General features: G+C 44.9%; 1 protein-coding gene across 2 annotated transcripts in view; it reads right to left on the minus strand.

Annotated features, from left to right (window-relative positions):
• Positions 1–15,672, minus strand: part of SIL1 (SIL1 nucleotide exchange factor) — a 230,004-nt gene extending 214,332 nt beyond the window's left edge. The window contains exon 1 of one of the 2 annotated variants that reach the window (XM_073356007.2): positions 15,601–15,672. The gene's annotated coding sequence lies outside the window, so the exon portion shown is untranslated. Of the gene's footprint in view, positions 1–15,314; positions 15,384–15,600 lie in introns of those variants that run through there. The other variant, XM_073356006.2, reaches the window with a different exon arrangement.
• Between the last annotated feature and the right edge of the window lie 8,636 nt (positions 15,673–24,308).

The following is a 24,308-nucleotide window of genomic DNA, read 5'->3' on the forward strand; positions in this document are numbered from 1 at the left end:
AATGCCTAAGAATATAAGAACACAAGAACGGCCATACTGGGTCAGATCAAAGGTCCATCTAGCCCAGTATCCTGTCTTCCGACAGTGACCAATGCCAGATGCCCCAGAGGGAATGAACAGAACAGGTAATCAGCAGGTGATCCATCCTCTGTTGCTCATTCCCAGCTTCTGGCAAACAGAGGCTGGGGACACCATCCCTGCCCATCCTGGCTATTAGCTATTGAGGAACTGCTGAGCAAAGGAAAATTAGCAGGTTAAATGAGCCTCATAACTTTGAGCCTGAAGAGATCAGAGATTTGTCTTTTTCTTAACAGTATCTGGTATGACAACAAGAGTTCTTTGACAAACTGTTTATTTGCTTAGAGAAATCATTCTCCCTAAACAAAAGTTGCATGTTACAGCATCTTTCTTTACAAATGTCTTGGAAAAGGTGTGTGCCTTGCAGTTCCTGAGGCATGGTATCCATGGTGATACACTGGCCTGCAGCCAGAAAGGGTCTAGAAAGGTAACACCTTGAATGAGTATTCAAACCTTCCAAAGTAAAAAAAGTCTAAAGGAAGTGGCAAGTTGAGCAGAGAACACTGAAGTCCTAGCTCATTACAAGCATTAAGCCAAATGTTAAAAATGTTAGGTTCTATGTGCCAGGCAAGCATATGGCAAAACTGGCCAATAGCTATGTTAAAACAGAACCCTTTGGGTTCAGAGATGGTTAGGGAAGCAAAATGCAGGGAGGGGACTAGTCAAGGCACTAATAATGGTAAATAGAGCCTTCACTTCTAGATCACCAGTTCAAATCTAAGCCAGTTCAGTGAGGATGCAAAGGAATAATATATATATGGCTCCTTTCTACCATCTAAAGCATTATGATACAAACTATCACAAGCACACCTTCAACCCCAAGGCTATGTGATGGAAAATGTCCTTCTCATCCCTTGGGGTAGTACCTACCCATGAAATTTGAGGCATACATGTGAGGAAGCTTGCACTGCCATTGCCTATGCTATACCTGCTCTGCGGTGAAACAGAGGACTTCTGTCTCTAGGGCTGTGAATTCAGGACTCTTCACCAGCATTAAATTCACATTAAATGAATAAAACACAAAGTGAAATGAGCAGTAAAGCAAGTACAGCTGTGCCCTCTGATCCATTACGCACTGCCTTGAAAGGAAAAAGGGCTTACAACAACAACAAACTTACCATTCTGTCTGTAGTGAGTTTGGGTGAAAGTCACACAAGCAGAGAGGGCCTGGCAGAAGGTTCTTCACACAGGATAAACCCTGTGGTAGGGATATAAGAGCAGACACACAGAGCATCCCTTGTGCACCATGAAAGTGAGCATCCGTTCAGCACCACTCTGTCTCCATTTAGCCTGGAGTGGAGTGAAGCTGCTGAAGGTAGGACAAAGAGCAATACCAGTGGATCCACAATTTTGTGGATTTATGGATAGTGAGCCTCTACGTGTACGTCTACACTGCAATGTAAACCCAGGGTTCGAATTTAGGAGCAAGCCTGATCTTACTTCCATCTACAGACAAGTCATGCTGACCCTAGTCCCAGAACCCCTTCGGGTTCAGTGCATGCCTTAGTCAAGCCAGGACCCAGAGTTCAAGCCCAATGGCTTTTCAGTGTAGACACAGGCCCATCAGACTCATGCTCTGGGAGTCCACCAAAAGCATTCCACAATCTCATGGGCTCACTTGCTTTGTCCTCTGGACAGTCAAGTTTTCCCACACTGCACCATAAAGGGCCAAAGTAGCCACATTTTGGGAGGGCAGCAGGAAGTCTGGGATATGGGTGGTTGGATTCAGGCCCGCATAACAAAGATAAAACAGGTTGAGACCAAGGGTTCAATAATTCCTAAGGTGCGGTTACAAATGATGCTCAAGCCCTAGGTAAACAAACCCATGGTCTGCTAACTCAAGTTCTAACCCTGGGCTTACATTGCTGCGTAGACACACGCTCCATGAAAAATGCTGCAGTCACTATTCTAGTCCAAATGCTAGAATACTGGCCAATGAGGGTCTGTCCTGCAGTCCAGCAGCCTACCCCGGCTTTGAAGGATGCAGGCAATTCCGTAACACCCATCCCCAAATCCCTGCTTAGCTTCCCTACACCAAGGGCTTGATCCTGAGAAACAATGAACACCCACAACTTCCCTTTATTTCAATGGGAGGTGCAAGAACTCAAGATCAGGCCTAAAGTGGATTTACTGTGTCTTTGTGCAGGGATGGGTGAATTTTATCTGTAATGAATAGCTAACTTCATATAAAAACACATTTCAGCCTGTGTCAGAAAGACTTCCTGGCACTTATAAGCAGCACAATCGACTTACATAAAAGATAAAGGATTCCTGCATTTTCTCTAGTCTTCCCAATGTGGAAGCAATTTATGTGCATTGTTGTAATAATCAAGATACAAGAATTCTTTGAAACCCAAGTGGTCAACTGCCAAATTAGTTTTAAGATGACCAGGCTTCAGTTTTTGGTATGCAAAATCCATTTCAATAAACTTGCTCATCAACAGAGTTTACCAGAGTTGTTCTGCATCTCTGAACATACTGATAATAGGTTTTTACTATAATAACTGATTTAAATGATTTTTACTCCTGGTCGGTTTGAGGAAATTAAGGGAACGGGCCACTTGATTAGAGACAGGTGGGTGCAGCTGAAACACCTGCAAGTATAGTACACCTAGAGCAAGATTAAGTGCTCATTTATGCTTCTGTGGTTCAAGGTTAAGCATTCACTCACTCTAATTTCTGAGTCTGCCTTTATCAAAAGCCATGCCAGGTAATTAGAAGCATTATAACTATTATTAGTTTATAATATTATTATAGCATTTTGCTACACTTGACATCTGTTGGCTGATAGATTGAACAAGTACATAAGAAATAATTATGCAGAGATTTCTCGCAAAAGAACACAATGCAGAGGACACTGAAAAAGTCACTTTTACAGAAACATGCTTGAAATGTAAGTTCTAAAATTAATAGTGAAACCTTTTTAAAACTCCTGTTAAAAAAAACATTGTGTTTAAAATAGGCAGTTGTTAAAAATAAATGTATTTTGAAAATTTAAAAGCAGATACCTGTCATAGCCTCTCCCCAGAAACATCACACACATCTGTACAGGGACTCTTCCCTTGCAACCCAGAGGTTTTGAAAGCATCTCCCCTTCTTTTGCAGACACTAGCATCAGACTTTGTGAATTACTGGCAAAGATTCTCATTGTGCAGGCAAACAACATAAACTCATGGTTCAGGACTGCTCTAACCTGCTCACTGAAAATCCTATAGTATTATCAACACATTCCTAGAATAAATTATAGATTATTTCATCCCATGAAGCCAATTGTTTTACAAACTATATTTGGGACCCAAACCATCCAACACCCATATAAGTACATTCATCCAACAGATACAGCCATATCTTTGAGTATCTTAAGCTTCTATGTAGCACTAATTACACTACACAGCCCTTTGAGACAAGATGAATAATCAGAGAAACCATAGAGATAATTTAGGGAAGCAGAATCTAATTGCCTAGACTAATATTTGGTCAAGGCACCCCGTATTTGTGTAAGGGTTATGGGAACCTTAAAGACAAGTGAACAAGAACTTGCTTTTACATCTCATTGGAAATACAGCCCCCTACAGCAGCACAATGCTCCACATAACACCAGACTTTGGCATTGGTTAAGTATTGAATTACAAGGAGGGGGTGCCATTCACTATTCCCCCACCTTTTTCCCAACATTCCTCAAGTGCAACTTTGTGAGAGGAAGCAGAGAGTTATGGTTAACATACTTAAGCTAACCAGTTTCAGTAGATGAATGTGGTGAAAAACAGCATCAATCCTGGCTGCACTATAGTCAACAGTTTTGCCATGGACTTCAATGAGGCAAGAATTTCACCCCACAACTACAATAAAATGACAGAGCTCAGCCATGCAGTTGCCAGCAAAGAAAGAAGACACAGTGGATGTGTGACCCTAAGAGCATCCCAGTGCCAGAGGGCTCACTGGAATCAGGTAATGAGTTTCAGCTGCCTGACCAATTTGGTGTACCTCAACTCACTATGGTTATAATCTGTATCTAAAAGGTGTCATGTAATGTGTCATTGGAAAACTAGTAACTCACTGACCATTAATATACTTGTATGATGTATGGGGGGGATGGGAAAGAGGGGAGAGGTATTAAGAGTTTTGGACATATAATGGAATTTGACTAAAAAAAATGTTTAAGCCAGATATGTCTGGGGAGCTGGTAAACAGGTATGCTCTAGACAAAGGAATATGTTTGCTTCTCTGACCAGCCTGCTTCGCAGGAAGAGACAATGAAGGGTCATTTACACATAAGGTAAACAAAGTTATCAGGTGGGGAGAACACGGCATGGCATCTACTCCCCTGCAAGAGAGAGAAATTTTATTTTATTTATAAAGACAGGGGGGCACCTCAAACGATAAGTAATTGAATCCACTGACTGCATACAATATTGCTGTATTATAACAGTGTATCAAGTAAGATACTTTCTGAAAGCTAATGGCACACTGATGATTAATATCACCGTGAAATGTCTGTATTAACACTATATAAAGAACTATAGATACTCATTGATATTATGCTTTACAATCTGTGACCAAATAAACGGAAAAAACAGGTTTTCACCAGACAGGAAGGAAGACAGCCATCTGTCTCCAAAGAAATTAAGCAAAGTGTGACCTAAAATATGGAAGCCCCATCTATACAAAAATCAGCAGGAGGAATAGGAAGACCACAGGAAGGGAAGACCACCATGAGGTTATCTTGCCCTCTTTAAACTAGGTCATTAAACTTTGAAATCTATAAGCAGAGACAGAAAGCCATTTTGGCATCCATCACTAGAGAGGCACAAAGGGCTAGAGCTCTCGCAAGCTGAGAAAGATGGATTCTTCAACCAAGGAGAAAGGAGGTGCTGATGTCTCTGGGAACTGCATATAGGTGAGAAACTTGCTTAAGCAAAGAACTTTCACCTAGGAAGACACAGGAAGCCTGCACCTTGTAGTTCTGTGGAAGATTCTGACTGAGGGAAAGTCAGTCATGGCAGGGTAGAAGGAAGACTGGTGAGAAAAAAAAAACACCATCTTGAACAAAGCCTGTACCTTGCTAGATTAAATTTTTGACTTTCAGATATGTATTTTCACTTTGATTTGCCCGTAACCCTTTCTATGTTTATTCCTTTTAGTTGACATTACTTATGTCCTATTGTTAATAAATGGAATTTATTTTTACTCTAAGGAACTCAGGGCTATGTTTGAAGGAAAGGTTCTATTTACCCTAGTTAAATAAATAAACTAATGTGCTTTTGTCTCTTTAAAAGTAGCAAACCTAATTATTTCTCCAAGTGGTCCAGGAGCACATGGGATGCTTCAGGGAACACAGTCTGGGGAAAATTCGGGACTGAGAGTGTGTTGGAGGTCACCCTGCAAGTGATAACCAAAGCTGGTAGAAGCCCACAAGCAGCTGTTGAGCCACTGGGGTCAGTGTTATTGATCCATGGATTTACAGCACACAGACACTCATGGTGTGACCTGCATGCTCACTGGTTGGTTGCTGGTGTCCAGGTTGCAAGCCACAGCAATAGGGCATTTCAGGCATCTAGGATTACAGGTGGTGACACAATCCTTCACTCATCTGGACTGCATCCCAGAATGTGACAGGATGGGACTCTGTTTCAAAAAGGCACTGACCGCTTTAAATTCACGACAGTGGGAAGTGGTGTTGGGGGCATTTAGGACTAGTCAGAGCCAGCCATTGATATTTTCTCCCATTAAATGTATATGGATTAAAGCAGTCACTCTGGATTAAATCAATAAATACACAGAGGCTGAGTCCTAATCTACACAGGGAAATTGACTCACAAGGCTATAGCAGAATATTATTCCAGGATGAAGTCACTTTTGTTCTGGAATAGTGTCCATATGTAACCCACAGACCACTTCGTGCCAACTGGCAGAGGGTACAGGGATGCACAGGGATCCCTGGGTCAGATATATGCATATTAGTTCACCAAAGGGTGGCATGTGATCATCATAAACACTGCAAAATGTATACACAGATAATATTTAAGAAGTTATGTATCTATACTGAAAATTATATTCTTAAGGATTTGGGATTAAGGCATGTCACCAGGACGTGACATACCTCAAAAACGTTTCTTTCGGCACGTAGTAATAGACGATTATCGCTGTCTGGTCATAAGTGTATTGCCCGCCTTGCAATCTATGTCTGTTTGCATACTGAGCCTGGTGCTAATCAAGAGATTGCAAAATCAACAAGAGAGGAAAGCCACTTGAAGGAACAGTGAGCAGAGGGTGTCCTGTTTATAAGTAATGGCAAAGGATTGTTCTGCTATATCTAGGGAGAACCAAGAGACACTTTGGATTCTTCACCAAGGAGACAAGCTAACAGCATGTTTGTCTTATGAAAGCAGGATCACAGCCAGCCTGGAAGGATGCTGGGTGAGCAATACTCCACAAGACATCAGAGTACCATGTTAATTAAGTCTAGGCTCTGGAATGCATTTTAAGATTTTATTTTATCTGTAACCATTGTTTCCACTACTTCTACCTGATATCACAAACAAAACAAAGCAGAGATTCATTCTTGATTTCACTAAACACATATCTAAATGCTGTGTGTGAAAGCAAAACTGTGATCTGAGATGGAGCTGGTAAACTGGGGTGCACTGTTTCTTTGGAAGCAACAGATCTGTAAATACCGTAACTGCCAAGTGAAACAGTGGCTGGACACTCCAGGGAGCTAAGCAGAGGGCAGAGTGTGCCTTTCCCTAATCTGAAGAAAGGCAGTGAGGCCTGCGCAGGCCTAAAAGGGAGTGCTTGTATTGCCTATGGAGTTGGGGAGCCAATCTCTGGGAGATACAGACATGGCTTCCTCATGCCAAGGGCAAGTGGGAGCGAGGTGCCTCACACTACACAGGGAGCTATTCCAGAACAGCTTATTCCAACACAGCTAGATCAATTTCCCTGTGTGCACAAGACCAAAGTCTCACTTTGTGAGGGTTATAATAGAAGCAATAAAGACAAGCAGAATATTAGAGTGCACATTCTCTCTTCTATACGGTAGCAGATGTTATACATTTGTACCAAGTAGAAAAATGGGCCAAACGTTAACAGAATGCAGCTCATTCACTTTCCCACTGACCAGAGTTAAAAGTTATTGCACTGGAATTTAGAAACCAACTCACATACCGAACAAGAGTGAGCAGGTTATCAAACTAAAGATAGATTCCTGCACTTAGAGTGCAGATGCTGAAATGAATTACACAGGGGAGCCTGGCTTAAAGCCAGGGAGATGCTCAGGGCTTACCTCTCATTTCAATTCCCCTTCCTCTCTTTTACTGTTTGACAGTTGGAAACAGCACCTGGAAGTTGTTTGCCATTGTAATGCAGCTCTCCACATGACCTACTCTGAGGACTACAAGCGGATCTTGTAGGTGGAAGGAAGGACTGAACAGTTAGGGTAAGGGCATAGCAGGCTCATACTGGCTGTGGGGTGTCAGATAATACCTTGCCACCTGATAATGGAAGCAGCTGGATCAAACTTGGGACTGACCGCAGAACAAAAATAAAGGTACTCAGAGAGAATTTTCCCAGTGGAAAACAGCTTAGCAAGGATTTCACCGGGGGGGACGGGGACGGGGGACCAGCCATAGCTGTCATGAGCTGAGTCCAATGGAGGGTGGACCTGACGAAGAGATGTAGCTGAGATATGTTGCCCATAGGGAATAGCCTCTGACAGATACCAGCCTAGGAAAGGTTTCATAGCAGAGCCCAGGAAGGCACCCTGTCTGCAATAGACAAATCCCAGTTTGTGTTGACTTTTCAAAATTCCAGTGTCCTTTAAAAATAACTATGTCTTGAGAAGGAGCACATTAGGTCTTATCAGTTATACCAATATAACACACATGCCTCAAGTGGACACTCTTATTCCAGTGTAAGAGCAGCTTTGGGGAAGCGCGGGGGGGGGGGGGAAGAGGCATAGCTTAAACCCCTTCCCAAGCTAAACAAAAAAAAATAGTACTCATATTCCAGTTTAAGAGTGTCTATGCAGGCAGGTTATATCATTATAACCATATCAGTTTAAATTTACACAGGGTTCTCAAACTTCATTGCACCGCGACCCCCTCTGACAACAAAAACTACCACATGACCCAAGGAGGGGGAACCTAAGTCTGAGCCTGCCCGAGCCCCACCGCTGGGGGCAGGAGGGGAGGGAGAAAGAGAGCAAAGTCCAAGCTCCATCGCTCTGGGCTAGGGGGGCCAAAGCCCAAGGGCTTCAGCATCAGGCAGGGGGCCTGTAACCTGAGCCTTGCCACCCAAGGCTGAAGCCCTTAGGGTTTGGCCACGGGTGGTAGGGCTCGGTCTCAAGCTTCAGTCCCAGACCCCAGAAAGTCTAATGCCAGTGCTGGTGACCCCATTAAAATGGGGTCCCAATCCACTTTGGGGTCCCGACCACAGTTTGAGAACCAGTAAGATAACTAACTCAAATTACAGGTTTCAGAGTGGTAGCCATGTTCGTCTGTATCAGCAAAAAACAAGGAGGCATCCTTGTGGCACCTTAGACACTAACAAATTTATTTGGGCATAAGCTTTCATAGGCTAAAACCCACTTCATCGGATGCATGGAGAGAAAAATTCAGTAAGCAGTGTGTGTGTGTATATATATATATATATATATATATATATATATATATATATATTACAGCACATGAAAAGATAGGAGTTGCCTCACCAAGTGGGGGAGGTCAGTGCTAACGAGGCCAATTAAATTAAGGTGGAACAACAGTTGTCAAGAAGGGATGAATATCAACAGCGAGAAAATTACCTTTGTAGTGTTAACGAGGCCAATGCAATCAAGGTGGACGTCCTTCATTCTAACAGTTGACAAGAAGGTGTGAGTATCAGCAGAAGGAAAATTACTTTTTGTATAATGACAGGTTTCAGAGTAACAGCCGTGTTAGTCTTTATTCGCAAAAAGAAAAGGAGTACTTGTGGCACCTTAGAGACTAACCAATTTATTTGAGCATAAGCTTTCGTGAGCTACAGCTCACTTCATCGGATGCATATCGTGGAAACTGCAGCAGACTTTATATATACACAGAGAATATGAAACAATACCTCCTCCCACCCCACTGTCCTGCTGGTAATAGCTTATCTAAAGTGATCATCAGGTGGGCCATTTCCAGCACAAATCCAGGTTTTCTCACCCTCCACCCCCCCCCCCCCAAATTCACTCTCCTGCTGGTGATAGCCCATCCAAAGTGACAACTCTTAGAGTTGTCACTTTGGATGGGCTATCACCAGCAGGAGAGTGAATTTGGGGGGGGGGGGGGGGGTGGAGGGTGAGAAAACCTGGATTTGTGCTGGAAATGGCCCACCTGATGATCACTTTAGATAAGCTATTACCAGCAGGACAGTGGGGTGGGAGGAGGTATTGTTTCATATTCTCTGTGTATATATAAAGTCTGCTGCAGTTTCCACGATATGCATCCGATGAAGTGAGCTGTAGCTCACGAAAGCTTATGCTCAAATAAATTGGTTAGTCTCTAAGGTGCCACAAGTACTCCTTTTCTTTTTACTTTTTGTAGTGACCCATCCACTCCCAGTCTTTATTCAGGCCTAATTTGATGGTGTCCAGTTTGCAAATTAATTTCAGTTCTGCAGTTTCACGCTGAAGTCTGGTTTTGAAGCTTTTTTGTTGAAGAATTGCCACTTTTAAGTCCATTATTGAGTGTCCAGGGAGACTGAAATGCTCTCCTACCGTTTTTTGAATGTTACAATTCTTGATGTCTGATTTGTGTCAATTTATTCTTTTGCATGGAGACTGTCCGGTTTGGCCAATGTACATGGCAGAGAAGCATTGCTGGCACATGATGGCATATATCATATTGGTAGATGTGCAGGTGAACGAGCCCCTGATGGTGTGACTGATGTGGTTAGGTCTTATGATGGTGTCCCTTGAATAAATATGCGGACAGAATTGGCAACGGGGTTTGTTGCAGGGATTGATTCCTGGGTTAGTGTTTTTGTTGTGTGGTATGTAGTTGCTGGTGAGAATTTACAAACCTGAAACAGGGGGCAAGGTTTGCAAACCTTTGGTGAATCTTGGACTGAATTTCAAGCGACAGCAAACCTATTTAGGGTTTCCAAACAAAACACAGTTAGGGCTTGGCTACACTTGCAGATGTAGAGCGCTGAGACTTAAACCAGCCTTCAGAGACCGCAGCAGAGAAAACGCTGCAGTGTGTTTACGTGGTCAGCTGCACGAGCACTGGCGTAGCCACATTAGCAGCTCTTGCAATGCCACAAAGAGCAGTGCATTGTGGTAGCTATCCCAGTGTGCAAGTGGCTGCGGCATGCTTTTCAAATGGGGGGGTGGAGTGTGTTGTGTGTTTGTGGGGGGAGAGTGTGTGTTTTGGGGGGCAGAGTGTGTCAGCATGCTGTCTTGTGAGTTCAGACAGCAGCAGACCTCCCTCCCCCGCGCCTCTCTCTCACATACACATTCACAGCAGCATTCCACAGTATTGGTTCGCTTTGTCCCGGTGCAGATAAGCATGCCAGCTGTCAGAAACAGGTCTTTGAAAGGGGATATCCACATGCCTGCAGCCGAGTTCAAAACAATGACAAGCGTGGCCACTTGACTTCAGGGGATTATGGGACGTTTCCGGAGGCCAATCACAGCGCAGTAATGCAACACGTCATCCACACTGACACCCAGGCATTTCAGCCAGGGCGCAGCAAGCTTTGTGCTTCTGGTGGAGGTGGATTACCAGGAGCACTCCAGCTGCGGAGTCCAGGCGCTCTAAGTGCCTTGCCAGTGTGGACACCTCAAGAGTTAGGGGGCCCGGGGCTGATTTAATGCACTCTAACTTGCAAGTGTAGCCAAGGCCTCAGTTTGGGCTGAGTCTGACTTTGCCTTTGGGGGATTTTTTGAAACAGAAGCTTTGAGAGTGAAAATTCTAATGACGTAAAAGAAGTTTACTCAAAGCGTCACAAACCGGTACTGCCTTATTTTACATGGCAAAATCCCAGAAACTGTGTTTTCTGTCATCACTCATTTCAGGTGCTAAGAATATCTTTTTGTTAATAATAAATAGCTAGTTTTATATAGCACTCCTGATCTAAGAGTGCTTGACAAATATTAGTTAAAGCTGACTCACGTACTTCACAAAGGGGAGTTAAGTATTATTTCCCAGATGGGGAAACTGAGTTAGAGAGAGTTTAAGTGATTTGCACAAGGTCAAAGAGGAAGTCAGTGGTGGAGCCAGGATTAGAACTCAGGTGCTCCAGGCTCTCATCCTCAAGTTCAGCCTGCTGACCCCACTACCTCACAAAACCTCCACAGACCAATGTGAGCTATATTTAATATGCTATCATTTCTGTATATCTTGAGCCAGTACCTTTTAAATAAGCCTCATCTTCAACTTCACTGTGACACAAAAACAGTAAGAGGGGATTTGGGGGAGAAGGATGAGGATATGCTCCTCCACAGGATGAGTAAAAAAGAGGCTTGTTGAGGACATTTTTACTGTTAAATGTAAATAAATTCAGAACTGGACCAATAAGAGAGAGTAGAAGGTAATATAGTAGTAGTATATAAAAAATTAATCATGGTTACCTGTCACTTCCTTATAGCAAGGGTGGAGCCATGCTTTGTACATTCAAGGGGGGTATGCTGGCAACTTGCCAGGAACCCACACATCACACTTAATTTCCATAAATAGAGTAGATTTACATCCCCTTCAGCTACAAGTGAGATGTGAGCCTGCATAGACAACAGAACCCAATGTGCAACACTTACTTTTCATAGGAGAAGCTACACAAGTCTCCACTAGATTCACTTCTATATTAAGGATGCAAAAAGAAAAGGAGTACTTGTGGCTCCTTAGAGACTAACCAATTTATTTGAGCATGAGCTTTCATGAGCTACAGCTCACTTCATCGGATGCATACCGTGGAAACTGCAGCAGACTTTATATACACACAGAGAATATGAAACAATACCTCCTCCCACCCCACTGTCCTGCTGGTAATAGCTTATCTAAAGTGATCATCAGGTTGGGCCATTTCCAGCACAAATCCAGGTTTTCTCACCCTCCACCCCCCCCCCCCCCAAATTCACTCTCCTGCTGGTGATAGCCCATCCAAAGTGACAACTCTTTACACAATGTGCATGATAATCAAGTTGGGCCATTTCCTGCAGGACAGTGGGGTGGGAGGGGGTATTGTTTCATATTCTCTGTGTGTATATAAAGTCTGCTGCAGTTTCCACGATATGCATCCGATGAAGTGAGCTGTAGCTCACGAAAGCTCATGCTCAAATAAATTGGTTAGTCTCTAAGGTGCCACAAGTACTCCTTTTCTTTTTGCGAATAAAGACTAACACGGCTGTTACTCTGAAACCTATATTAAGGATGGTGGCATTTGCATTGTAGAACTCCCTGGGGCCACTTTCTGGATACCCATGCCTTGGATGCAGTTATGCAGCCATCATGTTGGGACTGGATAAGAAGAGCAAATGGCAGGGTTCAATACAGCTATTTTATGGTACGATAAACAAGATGTACATTAAAAATTCCACCTCTAACAATGCCACTGTTTCAAAGATGACGTGCTCACAGCAAATATGAGCTGCATGATCTTACATAGCTGAAATAAAGACTTGTAGGATCCATTGTAAAAGGCAGGTCTTGTCACCCACCTCACACTTTAAGACCTTGTGTACACATAAAAGGTTCATCAGTATAGCTATACTGGCACCAGCCTAACTAGTGTAAATGCAATTATATCAGCAAAAAAGAGCTTGTTCCAGTTCAGCGAGCAAAATAAGTTAAACCAGCACACATACAAAAAATGCTTTTGCTGGTGTAACTGTCTACACTAGGGCTTTTGCAACCATAATTATATGTAATAAATTCAGTTAACAGATTACACTCTTAACTGACACCTGCAAAACTTTTAAGAGTAGACTTGGCCTAACAGAAAGGATGGGAGTATTGAATGTTTAACAAAGGCTTCCATTATCCAAAATGGAAGTCAAGCATTGCAGTTAAATGGGAGAGTTAAAAAACAAAAGAGAACAGCTTTTAGTAGGCTTATAATAAAAACCTCTTCCCCTCTCAACTGCTTGGCTTTCACTCTCTTGGCTCATATAATGCCACCATTTCACTAGTTCTCCAGTCAGCTAAGGGCTGGTCTGCACACAAAGTAACTGAACTGTCCCAAAATAACTAAATCAATTTTAACCCACACCGTTTGTTATTTTAATGGATGTTTTGTGTGTGGACACTCTTAAGAGTGCTCCTGATCAGGTCAGGTTTAGTGTCTTAAGCTAAATCAAAACAGGACACTTTTATTCTAAAGTAAGAGTGTCCACACTCAGAAATAGTATCATGGTAACAAAAGGTACAGACTACAAGTAATTCAGTTTTTTCAGTGCAAGTTTGTGTGTAAATAAGCCCATAGAATCTTCCAGAAGTGGACCTGGATTTCTAATGTAAAAAACAGATTGGTGGAGGAGCTCTTTTTGAAGCTGCCTTTTATTTCCAGACCTACAATATACAATACAAAAGTAGCTAAAAAGGACACAAGGCCAATATTTTTTCATTGTCCGGTCACCTTTAAAAAAAACCACACATTTTCTTACTTTCCTTACCACTGCTCCTTACAACAGATTATAAAATCAAGAACTGTGTTATAATGTATTATATTGCTTCCTTTCCTCATGTCATCTCTAACAAAACAGAAAAATTACAAAATTTAGTATAAAAATCTGTTTCTACTGGAATAAAAGCTCTATGGAAACATCAGTTTTAAGTTTTGCAAAATCAAATTTGACCCAAAATTTAGACTTGACTTTACACTAAAGCCATTTTAAAAAGATTAAACTAATGGATACGAAAAATGAAAGGCATCTCTCTCTGGATGTTTTCAAAGCCACAAAAAACAGCCTCAGCCGAATCCAACATATCCAGAATTTCCATGGAAAGCAACAGTGCAAAACAACTCTATTTTATATTCTCTCACACACACACTATATCCCACAAAGCTTCACAGAGTTATCGACAACAGAGGAAGACAAGTAGTAAGAACTAAAAGCAGAAGAAAAAAGAGGAATGCAAGTCAATGAGGCAGAGAGAGATAGGACTGAAACAATTAGTGTTAAAACTGTACCCCAGCCCAGGACATAGAGCAGGGAAGGGGCAGCATATCACCCACCACCGTACCCATAAGCATGAGACTACCACTACTGCCTAGCATCGCCAATTTTCGATGGACGTACTCCCGGAGGTTTCATCACATGACAACCTTTAATTAAAGATTAATCTTTAATCCCTGTACACTCCACAACAACCCCAGAGGGCTGGCAACTCCACTGCTGCCCCACTACATCAGGCTGCTCAGATTGCAGCCCAAGGAGTTCAACCGTGTGGCATATATCTCCCCATTTTTAAATTTAAAGGTTCCCATAGCCACATACAGCAGGTCCCGGCCCACAACACAGCCAGGGGGCTCAGCTCAAGGAAGAGCATCACCCACGAGGGCCCCTCACTTCTGCTGGGAGGAAAGCACCGTGAATGCATACTGGGAACCGCCAACACGAAGGGCCAGGCAGGCTAGTCGGGGGCCATGCTGTATGCCGGGCCAACTTAGCCCTGCACCACAGTAGAGTTGCCAATTTCATTTGGGCAAATTCCTGGAGGTTTTATCAAATGGCATAATCTTTAACTGAAGATCACTCTTTAATTCCTGGAGACTCCAGGGCAAACTTGAAGGGCTGGCAACCCTACACCAGTCCACAGAAACACGCTGCCTGCTGCGAGCCCTCGTCTTGCAAGGGACAGGGAACGGGTCACACCACACACCCGTCACCTGCTCCCCAGGGCAGGAAAGAGGCAGAGCCCACGCGAGCCCAGCAACGGGGCAACTAGGACGCAAGGCACGCCGGGAGCCGGGCACATTGACGGGGGAGGGCGCAAGGCACGCCGGGAGCCGGGCACATTGACGGGGGAGGGCGCAAGGCACGCCGGGAGCCGGGCACATTGACGGGGGAGGACGCAAGGCACGCCGGGAGCCGGGCACATTGACGGGGGAGGGCGCAAGGCACGCCGGGAGCCGGGCACATTGACGGGGATAGTAGGGCGCAAGTAATCTGCCCTACGTCACACAGGCCCGGCGCCCCCTCCTGCCGCGCCCCTTGCGCGGCGCCACAACCCCTCATGGGGGCGGAGATCCCGGCCTCCCCACTCGGCTCCTACCTGAGCCCCCAGCCTAGGCCTCTCACTGCGCACACTCCGCAACCCTCCCCGCTGGCGCGCACGAACACCTCCTTTCGGCCCCCGCGCACGTGACTGCGGCCACCAATCAGAGATCAGCGCATTGACTGGCTGTGCTCCGCCCACCGGAGGTTTTCGCTCCGCCCCGCTCTCATAAACCTAGCCCTCAGAGACTGTTAGCCCCACCCCTTCTGTAGCTCGGGCACGGCTGACTCTGCCTTGGCTGAGTCTACACCCACCGGCAGCTCCTCGCCCCGCCCCAGCTCACCTCCTCCGCCTCCCCTGAGCACACCGCTGCGTCCTGCTTCTCCCCCCCCCCCAGGGCTTGCGCCGCGAAACAGCTCTTGTGCATGGCTTGCGCTGGGAGGGAGGGGGGAGGAACGCACCACGCTCGGGGAAGAGGCGGGGCCAGGATTTGGGGAGGGGTCCAATAGGGGTAGGGAGGGGGCGGAGTTGGGGCGGCGGAGGGGGGGTGGGAGCACCCACCAGCGCCAACGAAAGTTGGCACCTGTGGTCACTAGAGGGCAGGATCAAACTGTGGACCTCAGCGCATGAGCCTCTACCCAGTGAGCTAGAAGCCAACTGACTTTTAGCTAAGGCTGTAGAGCAGACTCATTTTCTCTCTCTCTCTAAGTGGTCTCGGTGCCACATGGAACAGAACATCACACCCAGGAGGTGTGTGGGTTACACTGGCACCACCCATTAGGGCCCAGACGCCCATCCTGACAATCCTTCGATACCCATGGACCACAGGCAGCATGAGCGTACAGCATCTGACAGTGCATCTGGCGCTTCCCTTGGCCAGGCTGCCTATGAGATCCCTGACAATATCGTGATGGCTGTGTCCTCGCGGAGGAAGTTTTCTTTGTTACATCCCTGCAAAACCAGCTTAAAAGTAGCCCCACAGGACAGTTTAATTGTTGAAGGGTTCCAGATGGAGAGCGCCTGGCATTTCTGCCTAATAGAAGCTTCTCTATTCATAGAATCATAGAATATCAGGGTTGGAAGGGACCTCAGGAGGTCATCTAGTCCAACCCCCTGCTCAAAGCAGGGCCAAACCCCAATTTTTGCCCCAGATCCCTAAATGGCCCCCTCAAAGATTGCTCTGCTGTATTCAACTTTGGGGTGACAGGAAGAGAAATCATAAATAAAGGCTACAGTGACAGATGGCAGATGGTCTCACTGCTGCTCAGTATTCAATGGTCACCATTGCTTTGGGCAAGAAGCCTATTTCCGACAACAAAAATCAATCCCATTAAAGCAATATTAGACCATAAAAAAACCAATCAGACTAGAAATGATTGACTAATTATATTTCAGTATTAATTGAAGTGAAATGGTTAAAATAAATTACTTTTGCAGATGGCAGCTATGGCCTTTTGTGGGGAGGGGTTTGCCTCACACTGAAGTTAGCTGCCTAGCAAGATGTCTTTGCCTATATGTTTAGCACTCCTGGTTTTCTCTTTTTATGATCTCTGTGCTGATTGTAAAAGCTAAGAGTTCTGCTACTTCAGTCATCTTGTGTGGTCCCTCTGACCGTATTAGACCACAGAGATCATTCCCTTTTCATAATCTTTGGGCACTACCTGTACAACAGCCCACACTAAATCTGCTTAACCAGCAGAAGGAGAGGGACGGAGGCAAGCCCTGCTATTTACTCTTTTCAGATATCATTGACACGGTAAGCATCAGTGAACTCAGAATTGTACAGTTTACAGCTGAAGGCTTTGCATGTTAACCTTTATATCTATATGGCTGCTAAGCCTTGGAAAGAAAGAAAAGAGTACACAAACATTTTTTTTAAAGTTGCAAGGAAGACTCCCAAATGATAATTAACTTATTTTGTCAGATGATTCCTGTGTCATCTTGCACAATACACACTGCCATGGTGTGCCATTGGTTTTTAAGTCGAGTTCCACATTGATTTCAATATTGAAATTGATGCCACCACATTTAAAACCAATGACACAACATATGGCCCACAGAATGAAGTCCCAGAGTGTCTCTGCATGAAAACAATGATCTTGCTCCTGCTCCCATTGAAGTCAGTGGGAGTTTTGTGGATATATGTCTATCTTGGGTACTTACATAGTCCCCATTAATGTAGTATCTGATCGCCTCACCATCTTTGATGAAAAGAAAAGGAGTACTAGTGGCACCTTAGACACTAACCAATTTATTTGAGCATAAGCTTTCGTGAGCTACAGCTCACTTCCAAACAACATCTGTGTGAGGTAGAAAAGAGAAGTATTTGTATGAGTAAAGCAAACAGGATGTGGCCTTGATGCCTTTCTTTCTCACAGCACAGGGGCAGTCTAAGAGCTCCATTACACCACAAAAATATCTGTCTTGGGAACCTGCCCTCCACTTGGGTTACAATGTATAAAATGTTCAGAAGCATCTAAGTACTTTAAGCCCACGTCCTGTGGACTTTCAATGAAGCATAGGCTCTGAAGGATTTCAGAGCCCAAGCCAGAATGTCTGCATGGCTATTTGGCCCAGGTCCGTAGACCAAAACTCTGAGACTCACAGCAGGGCTTGTTTTTGTTTGTTTGGGGTTTTTTGCTGTGTGGATGTACCCTAACTTTTTTGTAACTGAGTCCCCTGCTTTCTGCAGTTCAGTCAGGTCCCATACAATGTTCGAACTGCTGCTTGCACTGTGCGATGCATTGAAACAATTGGGAACTTTCATCCTTTGCTATAAATGCAATCATAATAAATCCAACTCCACTTGCACTTCCTTGCTCAAAAGTTACAATTCTCTCCAATTACAAGACTTGATCTTGCAGTCCTTGCTCACATGAACAATTTAAATGGCTGAGAAAAGATTACTTGCATGAGTAAGGGTTGGATGATCAAGCCCGTAATGCAAAAGGCCAAGCTCAACCTGGTGTGACCCATTTAAATTAATGGAGTTACACCAGAGAGGAATATGGCCAACCTCATGGATTTAAACAGCATATGTCTGGGGGTGAATTTAGCACAGAATGTCCACCTGCATATTACTTTGCTGAATGCAGGTAACATTTTGCTGTAATTAATATCTTTACATACAGCCATTACTTGGCTTGTGTGTATGAACGATCCTGGATGAATTCTTGTAGCCAAATGCTGTGAGAATGTGGAGAGCTGTATCTGTATTGGGAGTGAAAAGAATCAAGCTGTGTCTTCACAACAACAAAAGGTGTATCTCACCATGTTGCTTTGGCAGAGCCTTTCTGGAATCCTGCTGCTTTATACACCGGTGCGCCCCTTAGCAGTCACATGCAGAACCCCAGGACAGAAACACTGCTTAGCTAGAAATCTGGGGTGTGGGGGGCGGAGGGAAGTTATGGCCTCCCTACTAATGGGGGAGCATAGAGGACCAGAGCTACCCAACAAGTAGTTGGTACTGCCGAGAAAGGAGGCATGTGGCCAAGGCAACTGGCCTGTGCATCTACTCAGCAGCAGCCTCTGCTGATGTAGCCCCTACAGTGGGCCAGTTCTAATCCAAAAAACCACATACCCACTGGGACAGGAGGTGTAATTTACACATCTATGCATCAGCTTCCGTGAATGTGGTCCAAATGGTCTTTCCTACTTTCAGCTGCTTGTTCCTCAGACTGTTTCCTTTTATTTCTCACACCTGAGGGAGACTGAGATGTTTCAGATGAATACAAGAGTGTTAACTTGCAATATTTGCACTTAGTATCCCCTGGGCCATGCTGAAAAAGAGGCGAGAAAGTTAGACCTAAGAGAGAGAGAGATAAACCTCTTCTTTTTGCCATATATGCAGGCCACAGCAACAAAGCAATTCAAAGTTAGAGCTAAAATCCTATTGGTAACTTACTCCGTTCTGCCTAAATATTGCTACTCAGATAGTTTGCACCCAGTCAAGGAGTGTGTTATTAAGAATACCCAAATTATTGTATAATTGAGGTCATGGGTCAAATCTGGGACTATGGTAAATCTCAGTGAAGTGTATTTCCCTATAACATATGGCTTGACCTTCAACTCCTAATAGTAAATAATAATGGTCTACGAGGAGCCAGTGTTGGATCTTTCATATATTTAGAATTTTCTGATGCTAAGATATTGCCATTCACAGACACCCATAGGGAGTATGCTGTAGAATCACAGTACGATGTAGCCTAATGGGTATGCAGCTCCACAGTGACAGATTTACAGAGCACTTCTGCTCTCGTCCAGGATAGATACAGAAGGTCCAATCCTGCAGCCCTTGCTCTGGCAAACCTCTGTCTCATTTCAGCATAATAACTTCAGGATTAGCACCAGCATCCCATGATAAATCTGATAATGTTAATCTGTTTTTTCCAAATGCGTTTAGCATTTGTGAGACACTGAAGTAAGTGCCCCAAACAGAGTTATAAAATCAGCCAGCTCACCTCGGCATCCAAATGCATGAAGAGAAAATAGACATTTAAACTACAAACTTATTAAAAACAACCAACCCAGAACTGTTCAGACAAAGATGGCTTCCCATTATTTGCCACAAGAGGTAAAATAATTAATTTTAGTGAGAGCCTCAGCCCAGCTTTGTAAATGACCAGAATGTCACCCTCAGCCTAAAAACTCAGACTCTGGAAGAACCACAGTATCAGGCTGCATAAAACTCTTGACCTGTCCCCATGTTCTCCACATTCCCAACATCACAAAGGCTTTAGGACCACTCCTGTGAGGTACTGAGACTCAGTTCCCACTGGAGACAAAGCAAGAGTTCCTTGCAGTTTGGAACCTTAGTGCCAATCTGTGCTTGAACACAGCAACAGAGAAACTCACTGGTAACGTAATCTCTAAAACATGTTTTAGAGATCAAGGGCCTGGTTCTCTCCTCACTAGTGCAAGTACAAATCCAGAATAAGTCCACTGGAATCAATGGACTTACAGCAGAGCAAAACTGGTGCAAGTGAAAAGATAATCAGGCTCCAGGATCCTTTTAAATTTCACTTTGCACAAAACCATAGAGAGGGGTGACTGAGAAAACAGAACATGAACAGCAGAAAGGACCAGACAAGATGTGAGTCAACACAGCCCAGAATGGAGATGGGGAGAGAAAGAAAACAGATGAAGGCAAGGGATATGTTTTGCTGCTACACCTTCCTGGCACCTAATGAAGTAGTGAGAATGGCCTTGGCTGGCCACATCAGTCACGGGCCTATGACACTGGATAAGTTACTCTCCTGCCGCAGCCTGTGTCACGGCTGAGAAAGGAGCTAATGATGTCTGCATAGCAGCTGGAGGCTGGCAGGACACTGAGCTCTGCCTCTCACGTGAGCAGCAGGTCAGGCCCTGGTCAGTGTCAAACGACTAAAGAGGAAGTGCCAACACAAGTGCAGGTGGGGTCGGTTAAGGTAAAGCAGTGCCAGTGACAGGGTTATGGGAAGGACACTTGGAAGGAAAAGGTGGAAGCGGAGGCAGAAGAGACACCAGAAAGGAAAGCCACAGAGGACCAAGCAAGGCCATCAGCCCATGCAGCTCACCTTACTATGTGTATCCATCCAAGAAACAATGTAAGAAAGAAGGAGTAAAAGGAGCAGAGGAGAGTAGGGGAAAATGGGAGGCAGAAGCAAGGAACTAAAACTAAGGGCCAAATTGTGATCCCTTACTCACGTTGGGGGGTTTTTACCTACACAGTGAGTGCCATTCAGCTCCCCAGTTTTAGTAAGACAGTCACAGTCTGGCCCTAAGACAGCAAAGAACTGGATGGAATAGCAATAAAAATAGCTCAGCTTGAGCTAAATGCAATGATGCCATTAAGGTTGCAGAGAAAGGGGAAGAAAATCCTAAGAAGTTAAGCTTCCTCTAGGAATGTGAACTCAGCCTTTTGCACACATGTAAAGTTCTGTCCCTGTTTTTCCTGTGAAATGTGCAGCCTTCAGTTTATGTTGTTAGATATTTACCCTAAACCAGCAGTTCCGAAACTTGTTCTGCCGCTTGTGCAGGGAAAGCCCCTGGTGGCCCGGTTTGTTTACCTGCCGCATTCGCAGGTTCAGCCAATTGCGGCTCCCAGTGGCCGCGGTTTGCTGCTCCAGGCCAATGGGAGCTGCTGGAAGCGGCGCGGGCCGAGGGACATACTGGCTTCCACTTCCAGCAGCTTCCATTGGCCTGGAGCAGCGAACTGCAGCCAGTGGGAGCCACGATCGGCTGAACCTGCGGACGCAGCAGGTAAACCAACCGGCCCGGCCCGCCAGGGGCTTTCCCTGCACAAGCAGCAGAACAAGTTTGGGAACCACTGCCCTAAACTATCCAGGCTGTGTGGCAGCACATTGATGATGCGCTATGAACTTTGGCCAACATTCTCAAAAGCAACTAGTGATTTGGGATGCCTTAATCTTTGGGTGCCCATTGTGAGACACCTGAAAGAGCCCAGATGATCAGAGGGCAGGTGCTCAGCAGTTTCTGCAAATCTAGCCCCTACAAGGTGTCTCAAGTCGGTCACCCAAAAGTACTAGTCACTTCTGAAAATCTTGCTCTTTAACTTCTGCTTTTCCTGATTTTGATTTGAACATGCTGCACACTGGAAATTAAGAGTGTCCCAAGGGCTTGTAGTCAGGCCCCTGCGTATTCTGCAGCAAGCTAGATGCCAGTGCTGTGGCAATGACCCCTGGTTTCTGCAGCACTCTGGTGTGGCAGTGTGGGAACTCTGGTTAACTGAGTAACTTCAGTTCATTTGATACAACTATGAGTAAAATCAGTATATAATCCCCAGGTTATTTATTGTCATATTACATTAAATGTTATGCTGCAGATTTTCAGTCTGCTGCAGAATATAATGCTGGACCCACACAGATTGTTTGGGTTGCACCGGACACACCTGGCTGCACTGCAGAGTCTGTGAAGGGGAAGCAGGAGGCTTTGGCAGTACTCTTGGGACAGTTCAGGCTTTTCTCTGCTGGGTGGCAGTTTGGGTTTGGGGGACCCAGGAGGCAGGTGAAGCTGTTGGCAGAGGGAGAGGGATGAATCTCCTCTTTGTAGAGGTGTCCTGGGCAATGCAGGACCTGGAACTCTTTATCCCTCCCCACCCCACTCCAGCAACCCTTGACAGAAACCATCCTCCTCACCCCTCCATCCTCCAATATCCACCACTGCATCCCACATTATTCTGTGTGAATGTTTGTCTGCTGCTTCAGAGGAATGACACACCTTATGAAGATGTTATCATCACATACCTGGTCTGTGTATCGGGTAGGGAATTCCTTCCTGATCCCTGAGGCAATCATCTTCTACCCTGAAGCATGAGAACTGATCATCACTATCTCAGGCTGCATAGCAGTGAGTGAAAACAGCCAGCTCCAAGAGTGCATTTGCTGGATTTCCTCGGTGAACAAAGTAACAGTGCAAATGCCGAACCCTATAATAAAGACAAGTTGACTGTTATTTTTCTCTGCTGCAGCCTTTATTAAACCGTATGTTCACTAACAATACAAGAGCTTGACTCCTGGGCTGGGTTGGCCACTTGCAACTAATCATAATTATTTGTTTTAATTTGTGGAATTGCTTGTACGGGGCCTTTTCAAACAAGGCTGGATTTGACGTGCTAGTGCCCCAAACATCAGGGAACATAAAAAAATGAATTAGGCCATTGATATAGCACTTGTGCAAAAATAAATCTCTTTGGCACCTTGAACGTATAGGCCCATTTCCTCCCAGCTTCAATGCCATGGCACAGACAGAAAGTGCTATAAGGGAGGAGTGAAGCCCCTCAGAACTGGGAGTCTATCACCTATGGGCAATCACCATAAGGTCAGTGGCATGTAAGAGGCAGCCAGCTCCATTCAACTGGGCCTTAAATTCTGCATTTTCTGATTTTTTTTTAAACTCCCGCCTGCTCACTGGAAATTAAATGGAGCCTCTGCCCTGTGTCCCAAGAGCTTGTAGTCTGTCCCCTGTGCATTCTGCAGCAAGCCAGAAGCCAGTTCTGTGGTACTGATCTGCTGCTTCAGAGGAATGACCCACATTATGAAGCTGTTATTGTAACATACCGGGCCTGTACATGGGGCAGGGAATTCCCTCCTGATCCCTGAAGCAATCATCTACTCTGAAGCATCTCTGAAGCATGCAACTGCTACACTTGTGTTGGGTGTGGGATTTTTCAAAGGAGCTTATGCGTGGCAGCCAGCGTTGGCCCAGCTAGGAGGGCAGAGAGTGCCAAGCAGGACAGAAGTCCTGGAAGCTGCAGCTGGCCTCAGAAAGCAGCTGCAGGGAATAGATTGAACTGAACCCAGCTCTGGGAAGGAGGGCTGGGGTCTCCTGATTCGAGGAGAGAAACACTGAAGTGGGAGGTCCAATGTGTGGAACAACTAAATAAATTGGACCCCAAAAGAGCAGTGTTTTAATTACCACTGGACTGTGATGTAGCATTTTTAAGGGGCCCTGAATCGAAGGGTAAACTGAGGCAGAGTGCTGCAGAGTCACCCCAGGCCATGAGGGGGAGGTTTGTAGGTGGCCGGTCTGATACAGGCTCTAAGCCTGGAGATAAAAAGCTGGTCTATGATTCATGTTTGCCACAAAATGAATGCCATAGTTGTCACTAACAGCCAGAACACCTGGAAGCAAGGCTGAAATGCTCTGGACGTGTGTGTGACACTAAATACCCCTGTATTCACACTCAACACGCTATTGTAATAATCTTTGTACAAAATATGCCTTGTGAGAGTTCATTCAAAAACTAATAACTCAAAGACATTTATGTGTATTTGATTCTCTGACTGACCCGATCTTCATGCAAAGACAATGAAGAGCCATTTTTACATATTAGGTAAAAAGAGCTATTAAGCTACCATGTGGGGGAAGAAAGAACATAGAGCTTCCTTCATCACCAGCCTCCTTGTCACCTTCCTTGCAGCTTGAATAAACTTTACTTTGAGGGGTGACCCTCAGAAGAATCCATTCCAAAGATTCACTGGGCTATAAGGACAGGGGGGTTGGAGGGAGCTGAACTTTAGGTAATCAATCATAGAATCATAGAATCTCAGG

Source organism: Lepidochelys kempii, chromosome 8, assembly GCF_965140285.1.
Source record: "Lepidochelys kempii isolate rLepKem1 chromosome 8, rLepKem1.hap1, whole genome shotgun sequence".
Taxonomy (NCBI): domain Eukaryota; kingdom Metazoa; phylum Chordata; order Testudines; family Cheloniidae; genus Lepidochelys; species Lepidochelys kempii.